Source organism: Paramisgurnus dabryanus, chromosome 4, assembly GCF_030506205.2.
Source record: "Paramisgurnus dabryanus chromosome 4, PD_genome_1.1, whole genome shotgun sequence".
NCBI lineage: Eukaryota > Metazoa > Chordata > Actinopteri > Cypriniformes > Cobitidae > Paramisgurnus > Paramisgurnus dabryanus.
Window position 1 is genome coordinate 42,852,139 of NC_133340.1, and position 25,651 is coordinate 42,877,789.

Genomic DNA, 25,651 nt, shown 5'->3' on the forward strand with positions numbered 1-25,651 from the left:
GACAATGGAGGGTTGGAGTGGTGTAGAGATTTAAAGGGATAAGTGGTCTATTGCAAGCAGTTTTCAAATTAAACAGGCTTGTATTCCATTAGCTTAATGAATGTGTGTGAAACAGGGTCGTAAGTGTCAAGGTGTATTGTATCTGTTAATAAGTGAAGGCGTTCAATGCTGTGTGTCTGTTTCTATGTGTTGTTTTGCAATAGTCTGCATGGGAAAGACAGAGTCTGTTTATCCATTTTCTCATTTAATGAAGACAAATGACTTTTTGAGACTGCTGGCCCATCTGCCTTATGCTCCTATCTAATCTTATCATCTCACTCCTCTGAGATCATCACAAGAAACGCTTTCTCAGCTGCAGTCATCTCTGACCCATCTTTCTGAGTACAACATCTGCGTCTGAACCATGGCAGGTTCTTTTAAAGGACACTTATTATGTCCATTTTACAAGATGTAATGCAAGTCTCATGTGATGTTTCAGCTCAAAAACCCCACAGATCACTTATTATAGTATGTCCAAAATGTGCCTATTAAGGTGTGAGCAAAAACGGGCTGTGTTCATGTCTGTATCTTTAAATGTGAATGAGCTACTGCTCCTCACTTGCTCACCAAAAGAGACAGTGAGTGCTTTCAGTTAAAATGGATCTGATTAACGTGAATGCTGTCTGAGACTATAGTATCTCACTATTGAGAGATGGCGGACAGCGGACCACTTGCTGAGGGCAGAAACTATGCTATGGCCGTTGGAGGAGCTTTATCAGTGTGACGTCACATTAACAAGATAATCAAAGCAGCATGTTTAATGAGACTGCTTTGTGTTAATAAGGATAAAAAAGAGTGGGTGGATTTTTTTTTTGTGCTAACGTTTATTAATGTCCAAACACCTTGTGAAAGTGGATTTTGCATAATATACACTCTAAAAAAACAAACGGTGCTATATAGCACCAAAACTGTTGCTTTGGATCGTAACCATAGAAGAACCGTTTTTAGTGCCATATAGCACCGGTGAATCACCAGTGAAGCACCTGTGTAGAACCATATAGTGCTTTGAAATCAGTTATACATTTGTTTTGCACAAAATTTAGTTATAAAATTGCTCTTTAGTCATGTAGGCCTATTTCTGTGCTCCTCTAAAGTCCACTAAAGGAAATATTCTGCACAACATTAAAGGATTTAAAAACGGCATATAAAGCAAAAAACAACAACAAAAACATGGAGTAAGAATTGCTCCATCTGACCAAAACTCAACTGCCGCATTCAAGTGGTAACGTGATGTTTTGACACCAACTCCTTATTTTCATTGGGTAAAATTTGTTTAATCTGAACTCTTTATATTTCCATTAACACTGTAATTTTAACTAAATTTGCTGTGTAGGTACCCTTTAAGATCAAGTTGTTCTAATGCAAAGTAGCCAGGAAATCAGCAGCAATATATAAAAAATATATGATAAAAATGTATTAAAATTAACCTTAAAATTTTGTTCAACACAAGCAAAAATGTTTCTTAACAAAATTAAAGGTTGATCTGCAGGGCTACTGGACTAATGGTGAGATAAATTTTTGGTTTTGAGGTCTGAGGCTGTTGGTTTGGAGCTCTTGTAGTTCATTTGTATGAATTAGTTTTTGTATGATCTGCTTTCGCCTCAGTGACAATGTGTTTAGGGGTTTGGCTTTATTATTTATTTTTTAGATGATCGATTCATATCATACAAATTCACACACATTTGCCACCTCAGAAAATAGTTAATAATAAAAAAAACACATTTCTATTTCATTTAAAGCATGACCAATTTTTCTAGAAGTAAGCAACATTTCCACTGCTAGCCACCATTGAAGTACTTTCTTAAGCTTTGTAAGGCTTTTTTCTTGAATGGGCTCTTTCTAGTCAGTCGTCAATCCAGGATTGAAATAAGAGTCAACCCAATGGGAATGGCTCGTGTTATCTGGTACTCTGGCTATTACTTAATGCACTTCTGTGGCCTGTTAACTCTCATCTCAAGGTTGATATTGTTGTGATAAACCTAAAAGGCTTTTCCAGTAAAAAGCAGTTATTGAAATTTGATTGTTTAAATGTTTATACTCCTTGAGCTTTGAGACTGGTTTTCTCTCATCTTTGTGAATACACTAGTGTTTTAGATGTTGTGGGTTTTCCCTTCAAAGGACATCTGGCTCGCATGATGTTACGATGAGATGGCATCCCTTCCCGCATCTTCAGAGAGGGCTTTGCTTTTGAAATGACTAATCTTGACTATGGTCAGGATTTAAGGCAGTGTCCCAATAGTCTCCCTGAAATAACCTGGGAGGATGTTTGTGTTGCTTGTCACACTAAAGACCTGGGTATAGTCAGTTTATTACACATACGTGCATGAATGCACGGCCTTGCAGAACAAATGAGTTCATTTGACTCATACACATGCACTGACATTCGTGACCTACACGTACATTGTACGCAATTTTAAAAATAAATGTCGGCCATAAATAAATATACAGATTCTGTTGCTTCAGTCAGGAAATCAATGTGAAACACGAGTGCTGTGTAAAATGTTTCTTTGATGGCAATAAAAAAGTTATTAGTCAGTAACTGAAATGCCTAATTTTCACAAATGTCACTTTAGTCATTTCATTATTATTTAACAAATTTGACTGTCTTTTGCTGCAAAACCTGAAAGTGCATTTAATGCAAGCAAAACCTCCACTTCTTTAGACAAGACATTAGTAAACCGTTGCAAAATCACTAAATATGCAACTAGAAACATGCACTGTAAAAAATACTTTGCTGCCTCAAATTTTTTTGTTAAATCAACTCAGATTTACAAGTCATGTCAACAGAGATGAGTTGTCACAACTTATAAATTTAAGTTGACTTTTCTCAACTATATTTTATAAGTTATAACAACTCACCTGTAGTTATAACAACTCATCTCTAGTCAAGATAAATATTAGTAAGTTGAAATGACTTGTAAATCCAAGTTGATTCAACAAAAAATTTAAGGCAGCAAAGTATTTTTTACAGTGTGTAAATAGTGAAAGTCAGAATGTAAAAATGATGTAACTGAACCGCAGATTACAGGGCTCTACGCTAACCTTTTTCCCAAGCAGTACATGTGCTCCTAAATGAAAAAATTTAGGAGCACACAAAGAAATATAGGAGCACAGTGAAAAAAGTTGATTAACTGCTCAATTCATACGGATATTATATTCCCACGCTATAATGTAGGTCGGAGTTCACGTCACCAAAAGCAGCAGATATAAGCTACATTTAGTTGATCATAAGCTCATTTTTGAAATAAGCGATAGGAGAGAGCAACAGCAGCACTGATAGCCTAATATCATTTCATTTCTTTACTATTGATAAATATGATTGTGTGTTAAGTGTCTACGACAGGGCTATTCAATTAGTTGGTCATGGGAGCATTCATGAAAAGCATCTCAAATGAGGGGCCAAAGATATATCAGTGATGATGAGTATATTTATATTTAAAACTACTCATGTTGTATTTTGAAACTGCATACAACAAAATTAGTGCATTGTAATATCTCCAAGTAGGCTTTTTCTACATCCAGACATGTTGGCACATAACTATTTTTAGGCGCATATGCGAGTGAAATACTCCCACTGTAGAGCCCTGCATTAGTGGGTGCTTTGATCTATTTGACTGCCACATTCAGGTTGTATTCAGGTCGAAGTACTCGCAGAGGACCCATGCTTGAATGTAAAACATAGTTGTTTTGCACGCTGTTGTTCAAACGATTTATTTTCCTTGCATGTAGAGGATTTTGCTGACAAATCAATGTGGAATGGATTCTGCTGTGTTTCTGAATGACCTGAGGTGGGGATTAATTGAATTTGATGCAACAGTATTTGATAAAAATTTTATACGTTCTGAGAGCATTCGGTTAATATCATAATCTCATTTTTGATGTGGCATTTAGCGCCATTTGCATCTGAGCTTTTCAATGGTCCCTTTGTGTATTTTGCATTGTTTGCGATTTTGTGGATTTATGTTTGCTGTGAAAAGCTTGTTCGTCAGCATGAAAAGAGCTTTATTGGTCACTTCCAAGGCTGTAGCAGTTGACCCGACCGACTGCCAGCTATTAATTATAAATCTGTCGAAAGTCGTCCTTGAGTCGGCAGGAGCATTAACTTGGAAGAAGGGTCAAGTCAGTGCCGTTGTAAGTATGAGTATGCGAAGAGTGTCCCTAGACAACTTAAATTGTAAATAAAGTTTACGGCTAGAAATCAGGTGACCTTAGTTTTCGTGATTCACACTTTACTCATCGAGATTTGGAGAGTGATTCATTGACGGAGCAAATCCGAAGATCATCTTGCTGCTGTTATTGCAGAGTGATGCTGTAAGATGCTGTGTATAGAACAATAAGAGATTATATTATTCGGAGTTGCTGCACAAAAGAGAATTATATCATCCTTTTGTTTTGAATTCCTCCCTCCCTCTTTTGTCTCCCTCACTTTGTTCCACTTTTTTTACCCTCTGTAACTGGAGTAGGTACTTGCCGGGCCAATCCGATGCAGTCGTCTCCCCGAACGGCTGAAACCCGAGACCGGCTGTGGATCTCTGTGGTGGGCCTCACTGTGGAGCTGCGCCATGGGCCACATTGCTCGACTTGATATTATTACACAGACTGTCATGTTTAGCCTACTCTTAATAAAAGCTCTCCTACTGTGCCGATCTCAGATCAGTTACCCCACCCTACCCCAACCCAACAGCATTATAAGAAAAACAGGTCTCGGTTGCCTCAAACCAAAGCACCAACACCTCTCTGAAGAGGAGTAGGACGGGAGGAGGAAATGAGAGTACATTCCTGCCATGATTTATGAATGCTGTTCTCTCTTTTCTCTTCTGATTGGCTTCCAGGTGCAGCTATGCAACTCTCGTTGTTTTCCTGATCCGAGGACAGTTTAGTCATGTACTTTGCAGTAGATCTGGTACATTGACACCCCGTCATAAAGACAGTGTTGAGTGTACATTGTGTTGCTTTTTAGGAATCTGTGGAGCAATAAGTTTTTCACATCTTTTGTTTGACTTTTTTAAAATGTAATTTTTTTATTTCGTACATGCAGAGTTTTTCTTTACACGAGACATTTTAATGTTTAATAATTAAATTAAACATTAATTAATTAAATTAAAAAATGACAATTGTTAACTTTTTATAAAACATTAATTGTATTAAAAACATCATAGTAGCAGAGTTCATTTACAGTTATCAATCAGTAAAGTTGTTAAAATGAAATGAAATATACTTTTTGTTAGGGCTACACAATATATTGTTCAGCATCACCATCGCAATGTGCACATCCGCAATAGTCACATCCCACTATATCCAGAGCATTTATTTAAAGCGTCATGAAACACTAACCTACACTTTTTTAAGATGTCACCAAAGTTAGTTGTGTTGCACATCATATAAGACAATTTTAACATTAGGAGAAAACTAGTTTTTTTGTGATATTTTTGTCTTCCGGGTTTAACTTCATATCGTGTAAACGTCACGGGCTGTGACGTGGCCAATTACTGTAGTATATGATGATAAACCGCAAAGGCTTTAACCGCTTTAAACCGCAGAGAGACTAATAAAACATGTCTCTGTGTAAAATATGTGAGGTCAACAAGAAATACTAGGCAGAAATTAACTCCTTTCAGACAAAGCTTTTCATGTAAACTGGTAAAGTCAACCAGTATTTCTCACATTGCCGGAAAACAAAACATTGGAATGTCAGATTCCCCCCACTATCATACAGCTCTACTTTTTGCAGCGTTTTGCAGTCTTTGGTGATAGCTGTATAAACATCATCTGTCACCTCTGTTATCCTTTCCTCCACTCTTGTCAAAGAAAATATTTTTCTGCTTTCATTGTTTAATATAATAAACAAAACCACAGCACTTTTCAGTTCGGGCGGCCCACCTAAGCTGGGATACCCTACCACCTTAACTAGGTCGTCCAAAAAAAAAATTCGCTGCACAAAGGCTGTCAAGTGCATCTCGGAGAATAGTGGACGCGCTTCACACCGCGAGCGGGCACGTGCCACATGGCTGAAATGAGAGAAAAGACATACGTCTGTCACTGTCTGGAGGATAACTAGCCTGTTGATAAAACATTTAATTAATTAATAATCTAGTATGTGTTTATTTTCTGTCATAGTTTCTTCAAAATTGAGTTTAATTTGTGTGTTTTAAATAAAAATATTTTCATCATGACGCCCCTTTGATTGCCATGCCCCCGGCCCGCCCACCGGCACAACCCTACCACCTTTACTAACACATTTTCTGCGGGAAACCCTGTTAAACAAGTTCTGTGACAACCCTAATTCTTTGCATAATCTAATAATAAACTAAATTTAATATGAAGCCCTTATATTTTAGTTTAGACTATCTGAATTAGGGCAGCTCTGGCTTCTATCATTGCTTCTATCGGAAGGCGTCACCTCATGCCAGTCATTTTGACTGGCTTTATAGATGATAAACTAACCAACTTGTAGCTGGTTATCAATTCTTCAATATTTTGCATTATTTGTGCTACGTCTTATAATAATGACTAATAAGGCTTATTAAATGCGGAGAAAAGCTCTTTCGAGTCCTCCGCTATCCGTTTTAAACACTGATCTCAGATTTATTCACTCACTAATAATCTTGGCTTTGTTTGATTCACTTACTGAGCTCTAATTGATTTGCTTGGTTACTGAAGCATTTTAACCATTAATTAAAACAAATCAGTTTATCATATAACTATCATTCATTTTTCAGTAATTACTGATCTTTTAGTGTATTGAATGCATGAACGCGATTGCGATGTTGAACCATTGAACAATTTAATGCAGGAAACAATACTGTATCAGCTTGTGTCTGTAGTGATTTACCTGCACAACATCCATTTGTTAAGCTTGGTCAGTCTGCCTCACTGGACTTACAAATGATAATCCAAAGGGCAAAGGTTGTTCGTGTTTTCAGTGAAGACTCAAGGCATCACAAAATTGGGTCGAGACTGCCGCCTCCAAAATCTCTATGAAGGAAAATCCTGGCTATATGTCATATTTTTTTCACTGTAATGGAGTTTTTATATGCCAGATAAATGTTATACCATTTTTTTGGTAAAGAAATTACATTGCCTGTAGCTTACCAACCTATTTTTTTAATGAAGTACACTACACATAATGCAGCATAAAATTTTGCAATTCAACCAACTTTTTTAAGCTTTTCCCTGTGATATGTTAGCATAGCTTTAAAAAGTTGAAATTGTTTAACTTAATTTGCTAAGTAACAAAATATATGTTGATTTGGCATGCATTTTTTTCAGTGTAGCTTTCCTAGGATGCCACTTGGCTATGTGAGCTAACACTGCTTGATACATACATATGGTTCAGTGTTTCCGCTATATACATTCTACCGTTGCAGCCCGCCACGCCTAAAACATCCTTGCCACGCCTGCGGTTGTGGATAGAAGGGATACAGCAAACGAAATCTCGCCGGATGAGCACTGTTTTATCCTAATCCTTCACGCAAACCCAACTCTAAACACATAATTTCACACGATTGTAGGATGTATTTGGATCTCATTAACGGGCCGAGTGTGGACTAAATTGCTGCTGATGTCGGATAACTGGTCGGGTGTTCTGTCAATCACAGCGGTGCGGACTATCAAACAGGACTGTACGTGACTTTGCAACAGCTATGTAACGCTCAACACGAGCATGAACTTGCACACTACATTAAAATTACAATGAAAGATCCGTACGAAGCTATAAAACATATTTTTTACGAAAATGCAGTTTAGATCAAACATAGAAAAGCAATATGCTATAAATATAAGGAAAAGTAAATGACAGCATGAATATTATAAAAAATACATGTTAGTTTACTGTAGCCTATATTCTACATTTAAAAAAATAATGTAAATTTGTAATCATCATGGGCGCCCCCTGCCGCCACAGCTAGAAAAAATAATAGAGGAAACACTGTGGTTTGTCCTTTGTAACCACACGATATAGGAGCATAAGAATTTTCCAAGTCCTGTGGACAACCTGGTGGAAACATGTCAGCTGTAGAAACCTAAAGCTATAGATTTCACACCCTTACATGAACTCTATCCTCTTCTTAAGTCTGACTTCATACGCCACTGCTTCCAGGTCCAAGCGCTCCATCAGATGCCATAAGCAAACAATACTGTTATACACACACTCACGATGTGCTATAAAACTACCCAAAACTCATGATTTTAACTCTTTATCTCCATACCATAAATAATCTTTTATAATTGTAAAAGTATTGCTGTCGTGGATGGCAAGAGTCTGGGGAATGTAGTGTACACAGTGTGTTCAAAAAAGTAAATCTTAAATGTGTAAAAAATAATAAATAATGCTTATGAGATTGTTGTCTCTTATGAAGCGAGTGGAGGCTTAGACCTGGAAATGTTCGCTCTTATTTCATGACTTAACAAGCGACTATAACAACAATCTCTCCTTCTCTCGCTCTAATGCACATTCACTACCTGTTTAGGGTTTGTTTAAGTGAATGAAGAATGTGGATTGAACTGGGTTGGGTATAGGAGTGTAAAAGTGATAGTGTAAGAGAGTGTTGTATGATATGCCCCATTGTGAGATTTTCCTGTCATCAGCCTGTGAGATCGCCGATGTGTAAGGAATAATTGATGATGGGCCGTTGAATCATTTGAAAATAATGCACAAGCAAGTTGTTAAGTGGCACGATGCAGGTGTGCATTCTTTTTCAAATAATCAAATGACCGGAGTCAGTTATTTTCACTTGCCACAGTTACAACAAACTTTGCTCTGGTGCCTATTTTTAAGACATTTAAAAAGCTCAGGTGCGAAAAGGAGTCCGTGCCGCACACATTACAAGCTCTCTCACGCAATAAGAAATTCAAAAGCCCTCTCATGTGAGGAAAAGCAAGAAATGTGCATGTTAAAAGGATGGTGGTGATGATGATGATGATGATAATAATAATTCAAAACTACAGGGTTCCCACGTGTCCTTGAAATCCTTGAAAGTTTGTGAATCTGGGGGGATTCCAAGCCCTGGGAAGTTTTTGAAAATATACATGGGTAGGTCATTGAAAGTGCTTGAATCTATTTTATGTAAAGTTTTCTGGAAAAAAATCCTTATTCCCTGTGTAGTCTATATTAATATCAAATTCTAGACTTTTTAAGTACACGTGATAAAATGTTCACTTTATAATGCTTATATCTTCTGTATGCGAATGTTGATTCACACCAAAATGCTTTTTTGCATACTGTAGTTGTGTTTGACACATGAAAACGTCTCGGGTTATGTATGTAATTGTTGTTCCCTGAGAAGGGAATGAGACGCTGCGTCACTCTTGCAATACTTCCTGCATCCCTTTAACGCTGTCTTTGGCAATATTTCACATAGTGATATACTTCCTGGCTACGCGTCACCCTGTCTTTAAGCCTCACCATTGGTTGAATTTGATATACACATTCAGACGCACTTACCCTTGGAGGCGTCCCCAAAGTGTCACCGCAGTGATGCAGCGTGAGTTCCCTCGAAAGGGAACTGTAACAATGTATCTTAAAAGGTAACACGATGTAACATTGCTCTCACTTGAAATGTGTCCCCACATTTAGTCCTTGATTTTGAGGGTATTGGACCTGGAAAGTCCTTGAAAGGTCCTTGAATTTGAAGTTAGCTAAGGTGTGGGAACCCTGAAACTATAATGGGCAAACATGCCAACTATTGTCATGAAGGCCTGTATTGGCCATATGTCTCATATCATCTATCGGCACAACCCTAGTGTGAGAGTTTGATTTTGTAAATACATAGAAACTTTGTTATTAAGATATTTCTGCTTTCCTATATATGGCTTTCCATGGAATCGACCTTGTGTTAACCAGTTTTCTAAGAACGTTTCTATATTTTTGTAGTCTTTGTTTGTGTAAGAGCGTAGAACTGATCCATATACGTGTGCATACTCCTGGCTCCTGCCCTCACACATCTGGATTTCCTGAGGTTTTTGGTTGAGAGAGGTGCAAACTCTCCTCTGGAGGGGAACAAAGTATCAGATGTTCTTGACCCAGACACAAGTACAGCTCCCTCATTGAGAACCCAGCCAAGGGTCCGAGGTTGTGATTGTTTTATGTTTGTATAACACTTATTGCTGCTCTTGACATCTAGAGGTCTGTGGTAAGCTCCAATCCAAGTAGACTAGCACTTTCAGCAAGCAATTTCATTCTTGAGTTACCCATTCCTTAAAAGGATTGCAACCGGGCTTGCTAAAGAATGCTAGTCATGCTCCGCCCATCCTGGTAGTATTAGATTTGGACTCCTAAAATTAGTTGAGGTCCAAAGGTTGCCATAATTATTAGACATTGTGAAACACAATACTGTAGCGGTTGCACTGAATAAATTGTGTTCGGCTGGATCAAAGTTGGAGGTTTGTTTACCTGTGATGATCTTTTTTACAGTTTCGACATTGGCATAAATCGACTGACTTCAGTGCAATGTTTACGTTTGCAAGCATAACCATGCTCAACAAAGCTGAGATGTACTGGTAATGAAGCACAAGCATGGTCCATCAGCTTGCCCAAATGTCCCTCACTCTTATGGGGAGCCATTAACAGGGCTGATCAATTGAGGATGGTTTGGTACAGTTTTATAAATTGAAAACCCCCGTTTGTAGCATTTTTGTACATGACACATATGCTGTTTTGACTTTTATCATTACTTTTGTCCAGTGCCGCTCTCTCAGTATCCCAGTTGGTCAGTTTCTTCAGGTTTTCATTGGAATTCGAGGCACGCGTGTGTGTCATCCAGGTTTTCCGTGCATCCGGTGCTTTCCTATTTTTTCTTTCCTTTTGTTCTGCTGCTTGTGTCGTGTAGCGGGAAGTTGTTTGTCCTCATGTTACCTCTCAAATCAGAGCAAAAGAAGTCGGAGCTAAGGTATGAAAACATTTCGTGTGGTGTGTGTTACAGTAAATGGTGTGTGTATAAGCTGTTTCCTGTCCGTGGCCTCTGTGCTCTTTGGTCACACCCACTGTGTGCGTTATTGAAAGCATCATGGGAGTGTGTTTCAGGTCATTCTTATATCCTGCGTGGTTTGGATATAGGGTGTGTGTTTTGACATGAACAGTGGGTCTGTCATAACATCTGCTCTGTAAAGCACAATGTGAAATGTAAACACTGTCAAAAAGTCGATTACCTTAAACTGGAAAGAAAGTGTATGAAAGTATTGCATGAGTATTAAAGGAAAACCATCTAGCATGAGCCTAGCCCCATTCATTCCTGTGCCTCCAAACAAAAGTTTATTTTGTGCCACCATACTTACTCGTGTAACTACTCGTGTAAATTGGGAAAACATGGAAGTATTTGGTGGCTTTTAAATTCTTCCCTGTTTGGAGCCATAGGAATGAATGGGGCTAGGCTAAATGCTAACACATTTATGATGTGCTGTACAAAGATTTAAAGTGCACACATTGAACAAATAATAGGTATGTATTAATTCGTCTAAGTTGAGGTAAGAACATAGTAAAATATACAAAAAAGGTGGTGTTTTCCTTTAACCAAAGCGGATTCGTTTGGGTAGTCTTTTAGCTTTTCATTTATATTTGAATGTGTCTTTTTAAATTAAATATTTTGTATATTTGTAAGTAGCTGTATACTCTGTAATCCATTTTGCTTATGTTTTTTCTCTATAAAAACTCCTTTCAAAACAGCTCATTGATCCCAGAAAGTCCTATAAAATTGCTAGTGTGCCTTTCTGTGTAAGTGCAAACATGTCCCACAATTGATTCTTAAATTGGATCTAGTAACATTTCCGTAAAGTGTCCCATGTGAACAAAAGGCAGAAACTGTGCCATAAGGGCTGTGTCGTGGTAAGGATTTGTGTGTGTCTCTTTCAGCTTTTTGACACAACATTAATGATAAAGAATGTCTGCAAACTGTAATAAAGCAGAAATCAGGGAACTACTCACTATTCGTGTTGAAGTTCAGATCAATCGGCAGCATAATAGTAGATCGCCACATGCTGTAACAAAAATGCATGTGTGTGGTTTCCAAGAGAAATTGCGGATAAAAAGCAAACTTAAAGGGATAGTTCGGCCAAAAATGATATTAAACCCATGACCTACCGGAAGGTTGTTATTTAAGTTAATAAAGTTTTAAATATGGATATTTCTACAACAACACCGCGCGGATTACCCTCAGAAGACCTTTGTTTATCATCCTGGAGCCGTTTGGATTTAATTTGTGAAGGATGGACGCACTTTTTTTGGACTTGAAGGTCGTGGACTATGTGTGGACCCCATAAAAATACATTTAATCAACTGAAAGATCTAAATTTTTTTCTAAAATATCCGAAAATGTGTTTGTCTGCAAATCGATGGACATATGCAACTCGGACAGCTTGGGGTTGAGTAAATCATGGGTTTAATATCATTTTTGGCCGAATTATCCCTTTAAGGTGCTGCTGAAGTGTCCATCAAGTACATGAATGCATCAAAACGCAATACACGTAACATCACATGTCTTTACGGGATCTTTACTGGAGGTGTGTGCATGCCAAGTGTGCCTCACAAGCCCTGAAAAGTGAAGCCAAAACATCTCGATTGCCCCCCCAATGACTTGTCCCAGTATAGGTCATAAACCCCGCCTCCCCCATGTTATTCAATGGGACTTGAGAACAAATTACACTTCAATTATCTTTTTTTCCCGAAGCTGGTTTCTGTCATTTACTTTAGTTTTTATCACGCTGATGTAAATTCAAATGTTTGTTTTAAAATAAGTTTGTTTTTAGTTAGTTATTTAATGCTATAAAAACAGTGGTGTGACGTCATGATTGACAGCTGTGATATGCACATTCTGCGAGAGTGAGGGTGGGGCCTTGATTTCGCGGTTTTACTTCCTGCTTACTACTGCGCAGGACTGGTCCCGAAATCGCTACTGCGCAGACTCAAGACCCAAGATGTCAGCGGCGTATCAGGACACCGGCGGCTTCAATTTTCACCAATGGAAGAGAGTGAACGGGCGTCGTCCATCTTTTTTTACAGTTCATGGTGCATGCACACATTTTCTGTGCATTTTCCCCAATCTGTGTGTGCTAAACTTTTATTTAATTCCTCGCCATTTGGTTATTCATATAAAATGTAGGGTAAATGTTAGGGGTTTACATGTGTCTTTCATAGGGAAAAGAAAAAATAAGATGATCTTAAACTCTTTTTCTCTATTCACAGAGGCCAGAAGTGGAGAAGCTCAGTTGAAGGACTCTTGGCTGTCACACGTCTGAATCGTAAGTAGCTCCTCTTTTCATTTTTGAACAAAACTCGTGATTTGAGGACTTTTTTAGGTTAGAGGTACACTGAGATAGAGGTGCCTAGACATAGACATGTGAATCATTTTATAGTATCAAATTACCTTAGATCTGTTCTCTGTGCTATTGTTGCGTTAATTGACAATTAAATGCTTCTCCTTGTTTGGCAGTGACATTTATCTTTGTGCGTGCGTGCGTGCGTGCTTGTGTGTGCGTTTGTGTGTGTGTTGAGCACATGCCGTTTATTGCACATGCTCCAAAGTCATTGAGATCAAGCGCAGCGTGTTCTGAGAACAACTACCACATTGTATATTTTACACACAATTTCTGTCTGTTGAATGTGATCTTGGCGCTTAGAGCAAGGCTTATAAATCTACAGTTATTTCACAGTGTGGTGCCAGCAATTGTTACACTCGGTATACTTTCTAAGCTGGCCTTTTTAGATGTCACACAGATGGAATACATTTCGTGAAGAAGGCAGACTAGAAAATATGTGTGGAAAATCTTGATTCAGATCTAATTGAATGGGCAGGGATTCAGTGTGGTCCATCCACATGTCATTTTGTTTTATAGAACCAAAGCTGTGTGAAAAATATGTAGGGCTGGTTAATTCATGAGACGTGGTAAAACCGATTTGATTCATAGTGGCCATGCATTGTTGCTGTTTTGCTGTAATAACTTTTTGTTTTCTAAAACAGTAATGTATTGTAACTGTAGTAGATAGCGCTAGATTACACACTATGCTTAGTACCAAAGTGGCAATTATTAAATATTTTACCTTGTTTTTACATTGGTTTACTTTATGTACTTGCTCAGTGACTGATTTTTATTCAAAACAATTATGGATTGCAACTTGAAGTATTTAATAATTTTTTACAAATGTTGTAATGAATTGCAGATGTTTCTAGAGGCAGGAGGTTTAGGTAAGAAAGGACTGAAATCTGTTTTTTGACCATACAATAATACAGGTAACTTGTACTGAACTGTGCATACAGACACACTTAAAAGAAGTCACTCAGGGCTGTTACCACCATTTGTCGACTTCTCCCGGATGTGATGGTCATGCCATTCACAGGATGAAAGACAAGAGGAAGAAAATTAAGGTACTAGAGAGACCCACCCAGTCAACCATTGTCCTGGGCGTTAAAGCAAGGAAGTAAACTTTTACACCCCCAATGTTTCGCTTAAGAATCACTGTGTGTGTGTTTGAAATCTGCCTGCCCCGATACATTGGAGAGAGACCATTTTTCATGCCTGTGTGCCCATGTTTGGGCCATCCTTGCATATGATTAATAATGTATATCTGTTGTCTTGCTGTTGTGAATTAAAGGTAAATAGATATGTCGAAGAAGGGGCTTCTTTTCATTGATAAATTTTTAAAGCGCTCGACCGCTAGATGACACTGGTCCGTTTATAATGTCTCGCTTTGAACAGATATGAGGAGCCGAGAGGGGGTGAAAATTAGAAGGCGTAAGAGGAATGGCGGAGTAAAATGAGGCTGACAGTCTCCTAATATGAAATGTTATATGCGTGATGAATAATGCATAAGCAATGCATGCAGTATATGCTACACAATGTAATGTTAATACGATTTTTGCTTTAATCTAAATGCAAGAAACATTTCACCTGCCAGAGTTTCATACCGTGCAACATGCAAGTGTAAAATTTTTGCCATGAAAATCAGTTTCTGCATTTTGCATCAGCCTGTTATAGGTTTTTAGGTTAGGTTATGTAGGTTATTTAGAGACTGTACAGTAGCAGTTCATATCGTGTTTGTGGTTGAAGAGATCAATAGCAAATACTTTATCAAAAGCAAATGGGGACTGAGAATGCAAACGTCAGAGTAGTTCAGATTTAAGCATCCAGCACTAAACCTCCAGTATTTCCCTTCATTCTTCTGTGCATTCTTTTCTTTTTTTAATAATTCAGGCTTTCCGTGTATGGGTCATTGAAGAGGCCATGGCTGTAGTCTGCATGACTCCAGTGGCACTGTCCAACTGTCCATTTTTATAACCTATCAAGTCGCTGGAAAAGACACTCATGTCTTTTCAAACCTTAGGATCACTGTGCAATTAGAAAAAGTCTAAAAAACCAAGCCTAGAGAGAATGAAGGGCTTTTTCTATTATATAAACTTTTGCTTAGTTATGAGAGAACAATGGTGGTGGCACCGATCCCAAATCTATCCATAGTACTGGATAGTTTTCCTGTAGCTCATTTAGAACATGTTGTGTTAGCAGTGGAAAGGTCATGGGTTCAATCCCGGGATCACACCTAGTGTAGCTTGAATGAACAGTAAATTGCTTTGGATAAAAGTGTCACAGAAAGTAACACAGCAGCCAAAGTTGGCACTGTGATACGGGAAAGCTGCTTAAAAGAATAGCCTATTCCTTGCGTCTGGGGGGAGAGAAGGTCAGCCCAAAATAATTTTGTTTAATGAATGTCCAATTAGGGTTGTGCCAATCGACAATCAGAGATCTGGCCGATAGTGGGCCTTCATGACAATAGTTTGCCCATAGTTAGATAGTTAGCATGTTTGCCAGTCATAGATTATTATTATTACTATTACTATAACTATTACAATTATAGTTTTATATTTACATGCACATTGCACGCATGAGAAAGCTTGTGGGCTTCACTTTACACGAGAGGGCTTGTTATACACGACACGTGGCACGGTCACCTTCTCGCACCTAAACTTGTAGGAGCGGTTTCCCAGACAGGGATTAGACTAGTCATAGACTAAAATTAATGTAAGAGCTGTCCAAACTAAAAACAGCTTGCACTGATATGTCTTAAAATACACCAGTGCCCTTTATTTGATATCAAAATGCACGCAAATAATGTTCTTATTAAGGCACGTTGTTAAAACGAGTTATATTTCTTAATTAAGCTTAGGCCTAGTCCTGGTTTAAGATAATCCCTGTGTGGGAAACCCCTAGTAATGCGAATGGCTCAAACTCTTCCTCGCACCTGAGCTTGTAATACGCGAAGCTCTGACATTTCCTTGCTTTAGAGAGGTTGTTAAGCATGCAGGGGTTTAAAATCAGTGTTCCCACTTCCTGGGATGCAGGAAATTTCAGAGCGCCTGGGCATCAATGACATGCTCAGATTAATGGCATCAGGTTTTAAAAGGTTACGGTCGTGACAGTGTTGCCAGCTGCCCTGAGAGTAAATCAGCTTCTGTTTTTTTGTCCACCAATCTAGTGGCATGTCATAAATGAATAAAAAATGAACAAATAAATAAATGAATTAACTATTGTCATGCCCCCCAATGCTATCTTGTAATAGGATGATCTTACTATGGGGCATATCGCGCAACGTAATGTCCAATGAATGTTTTCTGGTAAAGCATGTACTAATTAAAAAAATATTTGTTCTAAATTCACTGTAAATTCACATAACCTGCATGTTTTTGGCCCTTGGGAGGAAACCGGAATACCCGGAGTAAACCCATGCTGGCCACGCCACACAGAAAGGCCACCTAACCTTAGCTCCAACCGGGACCTTCTTGCTGTGAGACAACAGTGCTACCCACTTAGCCACTGGGCTTCCAACCATAAGCTAAAAAAATATCTTTGTTGAAACAAATTTTTTGCTATCTCACTGTCCTCTTTTACTAATTGTCCATGCAATTCACCTGGTGCAGTCTAGGGCGCCTTAGTAGTGTTCTGAGGACATCCCAAAATGCTCAGAAATGCAGAAATGTCTAGCTCAGTGCTTCCCAATCTTTGTCCTTGAGGACCCTCTGCCAAAAAGTTTTAGATGTCTCCTTATTTATCACACCTAATTTAACTTGTCAGCTTGTTAGGGAGACCTGTTGAACATTTTGGACGAGGCTGATAAGTTGAATAAATTTTTTTATTAAATAAGGAGACATCTAAAACTTTTTAGGAAGGGGTTCTCGAGGACCAGGATTGGGAAGCACTGGTCAAGCTCAATAGGTTTTGGACACGGCACTTGTATGTCCGTTTTCCTTTTCTGTCCATTGAAAAATGTCCATTCTTACTCTGGTCAGTATTCTCATTCATGTTTCGGAAGTACGGTTTAAAAACAGGAAATACATTCAGTGACCAGAAGTTAGCCCACCCTGCCCTGCTGTTGTGGTGAACAGGAAGCTATGATTTTACTCGTTGCCGTGGTTACACAGTGCTTGATACAGAGCACCACTAGATGGCAGTATCTGCAGATACATTGAGGAGCATGTTTTAAGTGTAGATAGAAAGTGCTCAGTGAAACTTTGTTTATTTAGACCAGTGTATTTGCTGTGTTAAAATCTATCCAGCTAATTTATTTTCACCCCTGTGCTTAAGAACTGTCTCCTGGCTCCTTTATAGCTCGTGGTAGTGCATTTTGTTAGCATTGCAAATGCATGAGGTTTGAACCCAGGAAACACATACTGATAAAAATGTATACCTTGTAATGCACATTGGATAAAAGCGTCTTGCAAATGCATCAACGTATAAGAAATTTGAAAGCTATTCTGATGACATTGACATTGTTGTTGGTTTACCACATTGAACTAGCATATGGGTTGCAGGATAAAGATGCTTTAAAGCCGACAGGTGTTGGACCTGATGACGAAAGAGAGAGCTTAGGTCACCGGAGTCCTTTATGAGCCACCAGGCTTGGCTTAAACTCCACCTGGTGTTACTCTCCTGGAGGATATTTACAACTTTATTAAAAGTGGGGTATTATGCTTTAAATTATGTGAAGAAATTATTATCAAAAAACATCTGCAGAAATAACAACCACATAAAATCATACATTGCAATGAAGCATATCATTTACTGTGGTATAGCAATATCATGTGATCATGTCATCTATTTTCTTGTTTACTTACTTGCTAATATCTAGATGAGACATTGCTGTCTGCAGAACTGAAACCGGTCGATAAGCTAATGACTATAAACCTTTTATCCTTGTTAATTCCGCCATATGCAGCCCTGGACAAATGTTGGACACTGTACCGAAATGCCTAGCTGTTACAGACTTATTAAGGAGCAAAGGGTATTAAACATGCTGCTTTGTAGTGAAATCAATGCAGTTAGTATTATAATCAGTATTATTGAACAGACCAAGTCTGAACATGGATTGAAAAAGCTGCCAAATGTGGAACTGCAATTTTGTCTATAATAACCCAAGGCTCTAAGACTGTTCGTCCGAATTTTTATGTGAATTATAAGCACTCCAAGCAAACTTTTTAAGGCATCCTATTTTTATATCCGGTATGCATGTTAGGGGCTGGGTTCACATAATGAGATCATGTGTGTATGAAGAGAACCTATTTTTTTGGTTCTGGGTTGTTCACATTTTCTGCACTTAAGTGTTCTGAGATTGCTTTTTTTAGGAGGATAAAATGTGTTAAAAACAGCCTTGAGCCCTTTATGTAATATTTCACATAAAAATTAGTTTATATTAATGGTTTTCCCTTTTAAAATGCACCTGCGTGTGGCATGTTGCGCTACAAGCACCGGGTCACAAATCTTCAAACAAGGGCGTACTTGTGCCCATGTGTGTGCATGTGTTCGGGTGACTCACATTTGCTGTATATTGGCACAGTCAGTCCAATAAATGGCAGGTAATGATCCCCTCATGCTCTTGGCTCGGTCTTGCACTTGACTCGCCGCAAACCACTGGGTTTTGATGTTGGCACCAGCAGGTGTCGTTTCATGCCAGCCGGAATACCATCCATTCATGATGGTCTCACTTGGCAATTAATCATGGGAAGGCATATCATAGAGGTTCAGAGGTTTTTGTTTGTAAGTATTTGTGGTTTTATCTATAGGCGCTATGCACTTTCTCTTTGCTTTCTAGTATTCATTTCACAGCAGACACTGGATCTATTAAAAAAAGCTTTACATTGTTTTAAAATCAAGGAGTGTCTGTCTGAAGTTGATCTTGCGTGTCTGTTTTTTAAACGACTTTCTCACACTGCTTAAAGGTCATTTGAAATGTCTGTTTGTAAAACTTGAAATCACTCTACAGAATATTTATTAGGTCAGTTTCCCTGCACACATGGAATGCTGCTTTTATTCTTGTGTGTGTCAATATAAGGACTTTCAAATTTCGTAATAATAGAAAGAATAGGTTTTGAGAGCCTAATTTGGGATTTTTTAAAGTTATATTTTTAGGGCCTTTAAACATATTGTAGTACAGACTTGACAGGAAAGTGTTGGGGGGGATAGGGGAGCAGGATCGGCGAAGGACCGTGCAGAGACGTGAATAGAACTTGGGTCGCTGTGAGCCCACTTGCGCTATATGTCGACGCACTAACCATGGGGTTATCGGGCCCAACCTAATTTGGGATTTTATCCTTATTTTGTGATGTTTGTTGCTATGTTGAATTTTTTGCCACCCTTTTGGTTGTTTTGCACTTTTGAAAACCTTAAATATTAAAATTAACTTATTATTATTATTATTATTATTATTATTATTATTATTATTGATAACTAGGGCTGGGCCAAAAATATCGTTTTTTTAAACTTGGTCAATTTAAAATCGATTCTCAAAGACCACAAATCGACTTTTTAAAAAAAATTTAATAACCTGATCCTCTTTGATCAAGGAATGCAACTGTTCTGACTTTTTTCAGCATACATTTTTCATCTTGCATCAAAATTGTATTGTTTTTAGCATAATTGTGTGCATTTGAAAATTAGAGATGGGTTCTGTTTTAATGTACCCAAGTGTACCTAAAATTAAAGAGTTTAATATTAAGGTTTGTGGCTCTTAATTTTTGTATTAATTACCCACTTGTAAACTTATGTTTACTGTTCTTTTTTATATATATAGCACTTGTATTAAATCTATATTCATTGAGAAATTGATATATTTGATATATATATCTATATTCATTTAAATTGAGAGTGGAGTATAAAAATCGTGCCGAAAATCGGTACCGAAAAGAGAATCGAAATTGAATCGATTTGATAGCTTGTGAATCGGAATCGAACCGATCTGTAACATCTGAATCCGATAAGTTTTTTTTCTTCTCACTCCTTTTCGAATAGGCAAAGAAAACTTAATATAGTTTTTAAAAATTTTTTTAATTATTGTTATTTTATGTTTTCTGTGATTTGTATACTTGAATTTATTTTCTTGTTTGATGTTCTTTTTGCATAAATTCGAAATGAAGATAATTAATAAAAAAATTATAATTAATTAATTAATACTCAGCCCTATTGATAACTAAATATTTTAGCGCTTAATGGTTTTGTACTATTTGTGTTACAGACAAGAATAGTTCCTGCATGTTGAAAAATTGTGTGCTATTACTTTCCTAAGAAATCAGATAAGATAGTTTAACCATTAAATAAAATTGAAAAAAATTAATAAAATTGTTCTTCCAACTCTAATAAGTGCATCCTAGGCCCCTAGTCGCTTTTGGAAGAGTTTTTTTTGTGGGTGGGGTAGGGTCACATTGAACCAACATCAGTGGTCAGTGAAGTAGCACACATACTGGCTGCATCTGGGTCCAAAGTTGCTCTGACGCCAAACGCATGGTGGCCAAGTGTGTTGGTTATGCCGAACAGCCAATCAGAATGATTCGACTCCCAGACGATTGCCACCATCGATTCAACGTGCTGAAACCCAAAAAAGCATCAGTACCTTTAGCTCAGAGGTAGGCAAAGACGGCCCTGGAGTGCCGATGTCCTGCAGATCTTAGCTCCAACCCTGATAAAACCTTGCCTATCTGTAGTTTTCAGGTGATTCTTTAGACCTTGATTAGCTGTTTCAGGTGTGCTTGATTAAAGCTGGAGCTAAACTCTGCAGGACATCGGCACTCCAGGACCGACGTTGCCTACCCTCACAGTTAGTGCTGCAGAAAAACGCTCAACAACCACCCGACTGCTGACCATCAGCTTGGTGTGTACCTTAATTTAGATGACCTATGGTTCTGTCCTATTAATATTTGGGCTCATTTTCACACCCTTTATTCTACTGTAAACTTTCATCTGTTTGCTTCCATCATTTCTCTGTATTATTATCCCACTTACCTTTAACTACCCTCCTTGATACTGTCACATTCTTTCCTGTCATCCATCCTCTCTCACTTGTTTATGGAGTAATCTTAAGCTCTCTCTCTTAGTGAAATCCACACTCTGAGATCACACTGGATCGATGTGAAAGCAGGGAGCTGACACAGTGAAAAGCAATATTCATAAATAATGTACATGGAACACCGCACAATCTTTAACCTCTTCTGTCCTTCCCTTTGCCGAACAACAATCGACCTCTCTCTAAACCTTTCATCTGGAACTTAAAGAGTTACTCATTTAAAGCTGCAATTTGATGATATTCATAAATACAGTTCTGTAATTAGATATCAATTATTTAGTTAGTGCTTGTTCTAGCAGCACACAGTTAAGAATCGACTGAATATATGTCTGTGTAAAGTGTCAAGTTAGCACTTACTTTAAATACGCCTTTAAACATTCTGCTTGCTTAGTGGATATGTGCTTGGTTTTTGCAAAATGTATGGGTTGTTTCAACCCATAGTTGGGTAAAATATGGACAAACCCAACATTGAGTTTAAATTACCGATGCTGGGTTATGTCAACCCATGGTGTTGGGTCAGATACAGACATTTTTACTCTAAGTGGTTGGACTACCAGTGTAGTAACCTAAACTGGTAATAAGTTTTGGAAGATTGGAGCTGGTTACTAGCAGTTACTAGGTCAGTAAAAAGTCCTTATTAATCTAAAATCATTATGCGTCTGAGTCGTTTGTAACAGGCATTTTAAAAAGCAACACTCGTTAAACAGAATCATTGAATATATTCTTTATTATCATGAAAGTACCTGAAACAATTTAAAGAACGGTGATATATATATGTCTATATATTCTTATAGACATTTCCTGGAAAAGTGTTTGTAATGCTACTACTTCTGTGACAGGATTTTCTGCACGAGAGCGACCTCCGGCTTTTGGATGTGCCGGGTTTTCACCGTTATTCATTAAAATGCATTCATTTAGAAAACGCGCGTTTGCACAATGAATTGTTATAGCATGCGGACCAGAAGTGATGCGTTTCAGTGTTTTCTAACCAAAATAATTTGATGTTTTTTATATAGAAACTAGAGATTGAAATATTGATACACTATTGTGGGGGGGATTTATCACGATAATTAGCTATATCGGTATTTTTGCACAGCCCTAACAATCATGTCCGAATGTCGTGTACAGTGGAACCAGTTTGAACCAGCTTAAAGCCATGTACCCAGTGTTCCACCGCTTGGACCTTATGTCAAGGTCTCACAAGACTTTTTGTTGCAATGACTCGGAGGCTGTTTACACTTGGCATTAACATGCGTTTTCGTCGATCGGATCACAAGTGGACGACGTTAATGCCAGGTGTAATTTGTGTTCAAAACTTTTTGAAGGTGTCCACTTTCAACCACATTCAGAGGTAGTCGAAACCCCTTTCGATCGGATTGCTTTTGTATTGTAAACGCACATGTGGTTGAATGTGTTCAAACAGCCACAAGAGGAGACCGCCTTCTCTCCGCCCATTTATCTAATCTGAGGTACTAAACACAAGTTTTACGTCTTTTCTGACTTCTGGCGTGAACAGACTGTGAACAGCGCTATTTTTAAACTTTCATTGATAAAACTACTGCGGGTGTTCTCCGTAGTTTTGTTTTGAAAGCATAAAAGTTGCGCGATCCTATTTCATCAATTGCGCTGAAAATTCAGAGAAAGCTCCAACATATAAACGTACAAAACACTGTGCAGCATGTATACTTGCTAAACAAGCAGCGGACGCTGACATAATGTTAGTTTGCGTCCATATAAACTCATAATTACTCGCGCTCGCGTTTGAATGACAGCAGAGAGACTCGCCCACCGTCTCACGGACCGTCCCCTCACAGTATTCAGGACAGAAGCGGGAAGCATCTTAATAAAGTGTAAACCGCCCTCTAACATATGCATGTGAATGTGGCACACTGAAAATGCAAGCTAACAAGAAATGCAAGTAAACTTCCGGTCTGTGTTTGTTTAATAGTCTGGCTATTGGGTAAAATAACCTCTGAGACAAATTCCTTGTAGAAAATAAAATGTTTGGTTTCCTGAAGATTATAGGAGACGGCAAGCACAAATCATTTACATTTAGGGTTTCAGCAGTTGCTTTTATCCAAAGGGACTTACAAAGATAAGGAAACAATCGAGCGATTTTTCGTAGGGAGGCAATAATACATGAAAGGTCTTATACCGAGTTTTTACAATTCCGAAACAATACCTGTTGAGAGAGAAATAAATTGTATTTTTTTATTTATTTATTTATTTTAAGATTCAAGAGGTGTGTCTGCAGTCACTGTCAAATATAATTTTTTTTTTTTTTGAAAAAATGACTTAAGTTGTTTTTTCAATGTAGCGAGATGTGGCTACATGGACTCATATAGGAAGATCATTCCACCAGCAGGGAGTAGTGAAGGAAATGAGCGGTAATGTGATTTTAGTGCCCCTTCACCGCTTTGTGAAGAGCGGTTTGGCAGCTGATGTGTAGTTAACATTGTGTATATATTCATTTTACACAGTAACATTAGCTCAGTTTAGTATTTGACACACTTTAGCTACGATTTGAACTAAGGTAATCTACTTGTTTTGATTATTTTGCTTATCATAAAAAATCTGCTCTAGAGAGACTCTGTTGTTATTGATTCTATGCGAAAGTTTGGGCCACAAAAACTGGTTGTTTATGTTGTTGCTTCTGAAACCATCTATACTTGATGATGTATCAATAAAAATTACACTTTAGGGCATGATATAATTTCCAGTTGCTGCTCATATACCCAAGGATCTTCATAAATAAATTCTCATGCTGAAGTCTAGTGTGACTGCATTGCGGCGTGAAGCTGGATTTTTCGAAATTGCACTTAAAGGGACAGTAAGTAGGGTTTTAAGTGTTTTATTAATCAAAATCAATGTCTTTATTCATAAATATGTCCTCATTGGTGTCAAATGACCTCTGCCAGTGATCTGACTTTTCTTTGTAAGCTTAATTTCTTCCCTTTACTTACATTGAACGGGTAAATCCAAGGAGGCTTCCATGTCGTTCTGCCGTATTGATAAACTATAATAGCAGAGAGGGACAAAAAGCACTAGCCTACCAATGCGTTTCCACAATGTGTTTTCATTCAGAACACGTGAACCAACTGAAACGGACAAGGAGATCAGCGATTACATAACGGCTACCGTAGTTGCAACACGCATTTGGAAAGGCGAGGCGCTAGAGAGCACTGTTCGTTTGAATGCAAAATACAATTTCCCACTAGATGGGGGTAAATCCTACTTATTGTCCCTTTAAAAGTGTTTGGGGCAAGTAAGTGCACCTAAACAAATAATAAATAATATGGCTGCAAACAAAAGTATAGCAACAAAAAATTAAATGTGTCTATCATTCAGTATGCAAAGTTGTCATGAATGTATAAACATATTAACCTGGTAACTTGGACAGTATGCACAAGAAATAAGAAAGGTGCATGGTATAAAGTAGAAGTACATTAATCTAAAATCTGATAGCTATAAAATGAAACTTTATTAGTTTAATAACACTTTGTTGAAATGAATATAAACACAAAATTACAAGCTGCTCCTAAACCCTTTGTGCTGCACTCTTAGTTGTTTTTGCAAACTATGGAGGGAGTCTGGTTTTTTTTTTCTTAGCTTGATTGCCTTTGATAGAGCAAAAGTGCTACAGAAGCTGGACCATTTGTTTACAAATTGCTTTTTGTCTGTGGGTTGTGACACTCTGTATCTGAGATTATTGCATTGTCTTAATGCACTGTAAAAAATGGTGCTTGTTGTTGCACGCCCTTTGATATCATTATGCTAGTCTGACGAAGCATCGCTACTGAGACGTTTTATTTTTGTTTTTTATCTCCTATTGTCACGGTTGGGAAAATAAAATGAGTTTCTGTCTGTGTTCCTGGGTTTTGTTGATTTTGGTCTATTTACTCTGACATCAGAGTTAAAGATTTCCCAGTGAATCCACAGAGTGTAATGAATCATAGTGTCAAGACTTCTTAAAGTGAATCCCCGTGTTTGAAGTTTGTGAGGAGCTTTACTCCAAAATCAACATTCTGTGTATCAGGTTTTTAAGTGTAGGGAAAAGGTGGAAGAAAAACCTTACACCAACATAAGAGTAATACAACCATGAACTTGAGGCGCACATTGCCATATTAATGCTAAAATTATATATGGTACAGTCCTATAGATTAGTTAAAAAAAGTTTGATAATATGATTTGTTAAATAAGAATAAAAAAACTTTCGATCTCTTTCTCAAATGCCCTCCTTTAACAGTTCCTTCCCCAACATTTATTTCAGTTGAAGTTGTTTTGCCCAACCTTAAGCTGATA

The 25,651-nt window shown here is 37.9% G+C and overlaps 1 protein-coding gene across 2 annotated transcripts in view; it reads left to right on the plus strand.

Annotated features, from left to right (window-relative positions):
- Positions 1-25,651, plus strand: part of fbxw7 (F-box and WD repeat domain containing 7) — a 183,194-nt gene that overhangs the window by 27,267 nt on the left and 130,276 nt on the right. For both annotated transcript variants that reach the window (XM_065254688.1, XM_065254689.2), the window contains exon 2: positions 13,214-13,269. The gene's annotated coding sequence lies outside the window, so the exon portion shown is untranslated. The remainder of the gene's footprint in view (positions 1-13,213; positions 13,270-25,651) is intronic.